Genomic DNA, 3,453 nt, shown 5'->3' with positions numbered 1-3,453 from the left:
ATTTATGATCTAGATTGGTATGAGTTGTATGTTTTACTTTGGTGCTGTCCTATGGTGCCCTCCGTGTCGTGCAAGCGTGAGGGATTCCCGCTGTAGGGTGTTGCAATACGTTCATGATTCACTTATAGTGGGTTGGTGAGTGACTGAAACACAAACCCGAGTAAGGAGGTTGTTGCGTATGGGAATAAAGAGGACTTGATGCTTTAATGCTATGGTTGGGTTTTACCTTAATGATCTTTAGTAGTTGCGGATGCTTGCTAGAGTTCCAATCATAAGTGCATATGATCCAAGTAGAGAAAGTATGTTAGCTTATGCCTATCCCTCATATGAAATTGCAATGACGACTACCGATCTTGTTAATAATTGCCTAGGACAATTCCGCATACCGATCCACCATTATTCCACACTCGCTATTTATAATATTTAGTAATATATTCTAACTTTATGATAACAGCACCTACTTTTATATTTTAGCTCTCCGATATCATGCAAAGTTATCCACTTCATACCCACAACGTAGTTTTATTTCTCGTTGCTAGTTGGAAGCAAACGTTCGGTGCACGTAGAGTCGTATCAGTGGCAGATAGGGCTTGAGAGAATATTGATCTTACCTTTAGCTCCTTGCGGGTTCGACACTCCATACTTATCACTTCCACCTTTGGAAATTGCTATGATGATTCCCTGCACTTGGGGATTATCAAGCTCTTTTCTGGCGCCGTTGCCGGGGAGCAATAGCGTGGGGTTGATATTCTCGTGTGTGCTTGTTTGCTTTCTTCACTAAGTAGATTTTGTTTTTCTTTTTTGTTTCTGTTTAGTTGTGGGTGGAACATACAATTTTTTTTAAAAATAATGAAAATACAAAAAAAATTACTTGCCTTTCATGCCTAAAAAGTTTTTCAAAAAGAGAAGTGATTGGAAAGTTATGCATTGAAGAAGTGAGGGTCAACCTTGAGCACTTGTGTTCATGCTCACGGAAACAATGTAGAATTTTTCATGGAAGTTTCTCTGTAAATAATTATCCCCTTGTATATATTCATTGTATTATAAAAATAATGTGCCAAGCTTTGGTTTTAGGATGATTAGATTGCTTGTTTACTATGTGCAGAACAAAAACAGAAACTTTGGCTGTAGTGCATGAATTTACATTTTTTACTGGAAGGTCAAATGGGTCTGAAACTTTTTGCACATTACTTCTGTACAAATTGTTCAAATTTTCAAATTTATTTCATAATTTTAGGAGTTACATAAGTTTACTAAACTTCCATATTACTACAGACTGTCCTGTTGACAGATTCTGTTTTTCGCGTGTTGTTTGCTTATTTTGATGAATCTATGGCTAGTATTGGGGGGTATGAACCATAGAGAAGTTGGAATACAGTAGGTTTAACACCAATATAAATTAATAATGAGTTCATTACAGTACCTAAAGGTAGTGATTTGCTTTATTACACTAACGGATCTCACAAAGTTTTTGTTAAGTTTTTGTGGATGAAGCGTTCGAAGAACGAGGAGTTATCAATATGAGAAGAATAAAGAGAGGCAAGAGTTCAAGCTTGGGGATGCCCAAGGCACCCCAAGTAAATATTTCAAAGGATACTCAAGCATCTAAGCTTGGGGATGCCCCGGTTGGCATCCCATCTTTCTTCTTCAACAAATATCGGTATACCTCGGTTTTTTGTTTTGTTCACATGGTTTGTGTCCTTTGTGTTTTTGTTTTTCCTTTAAGAACCATGATAGCATGAGATAGACCTGCATTGATGTATAGAACACTTCCTGTGCTTCACTTATATCTTTTAAGTATGATCTTATAGAATTGCTCTTTGTGCTTCACTTAAATCTTTTGAGTATGGTTTTATAGAATGCTTCATGTGCTTCACTTACATATTTTGAGCTTGGATATTGGTTAGTCTATATTAATTGTAGAATGCTTCATGAACTTCACTTATATCTTTTGGAGTATGAATAATACTATCATTTAAAGTGGGTTTGGAAGAGTGTCAACTTTAGGAATTAGTGATCCCACTATTTTGGAGGGTGTTGAATCTTAGTGTGATATTTATGAAAGTGGATTTGGAAGAGTGTCAACTTTAGCTAGTAATGATTCCACTATTTCGGAAGAGGTTCCAATTGATTATGAGAACAAAGTTGCTATCCATGATGCTACTGAAAATTATTATGAGGGAGGAATACATGCTTGTAGGAGTTGCAATAATATCAAGTTTCCTCTCTAAGTGCTTAAAGTTTTGAAGTTATACTTGTTTTGCCTTCCTATGCTAGTTGATTGTTGTTCTTATAAATGGTGTGCTCACAAAATCCCTAGGCATAGGAAGTGGGTTATGTTTAAATGTGCTAGTCATATTCTTCATGATGCTCTCTTTATGTTTCAATTCTTTTCTTTGATGTGAGCATCATTGAAATCATCATGCCTAGCTAAAAGGCATTAAAGAAAATCGCTTGTTGGGAGACAACTCAATATTTACCCTTACTGTTTTTGTGTGTTTACATGATTAAGCTACTGTATTAATCATGTTTTATAGCTTTTGTTTCAATAAAGTGCCAAGTAAGACCTTTGGGAAGACTTGGGAGAAAGTTAATATGATCTTGCTGTAAAAAACAGAAACTTTGCGCTCACGAGATTAGCTGTTATTTTTTACAGAAGAGTGCTTTTGAGTTGATTCTTTTTTCAGAAGATCAATAGACAAATTCCTCACGTCCACAAATTTATTTCATAATTTTTGGAGTAGCAGAAGTATGGTTTATGTTCAGATCATTACAGACTGTTCTGTTTCTGACAGATTCTGTTTTCATTGCATAGTTTGCTTGTTTTCTAGTTTCTATGACTTACATTTCTCAATATAAATTGTAGAAATGATATGGTACAGTAGACATTGTGTGGGAAAAATTGTGAACCTTGTCTTAGACAGTACCAAAGTGGATGGTTTACTCTTTATCATACTAACCTATCTCACGAAGTTTTGTTAAGTTTTGTGTGATTGAAGTTTTCAAGCTTTGGGTGAGATATCGATATGAGGAGAATAAGGAGTGGAAAGACCCTAAGCTTGGGGATGCCCAAGGCACCCCAAGGTAATATTCAAGGAAGACTCAAGCGCCTAAGCTTGGGGATGCCCCGGAAGGCATCCCCTCTTTCGTCTTCAAAACTATCGGTATACCTTACTCGGAGCTATATTTTTATTCGTCATCATTAGCATCAGTGTTGGTGACGAGGCCATTGTCTTCAGTGTTGAAGATGGACTTGGCGACATACGCTGAAGCTAGAGCCAGGCTTGCCACGCCTGAATCAGATTCCTCTTCAGAATCCACCTCTGCCTCCTCAGATGCAGACTCCTCCTTTGAATCCATCTCCTTGCCAACAAACGCACGAGCCTTGCTGGATGAGCTCTTCTTGTGTGATGAAGACTTCGACGAAGACTTGGAAGAAGAATTTGAGGATTT

Source organism: Aegilops tauschii, chromosome 1 (assembly GCF_002575655.3).
Source record: "Aegilops tauschii subsp. strangulata cultivar AL8/78 chromosome 1, Aet v6.0, whole genome shotgun sequence".
In the NCBI taxonomy this organism is placed as follows: domain Eukaryota; kingdom Viridiplantae; phylum Streptophyta; class Magnoliopsida; order Poales; family Poaceae; genus Aegilops; species Aegilops tauschii.
This window is presented reverse-complemented; position numbering follows the sequence as displayed.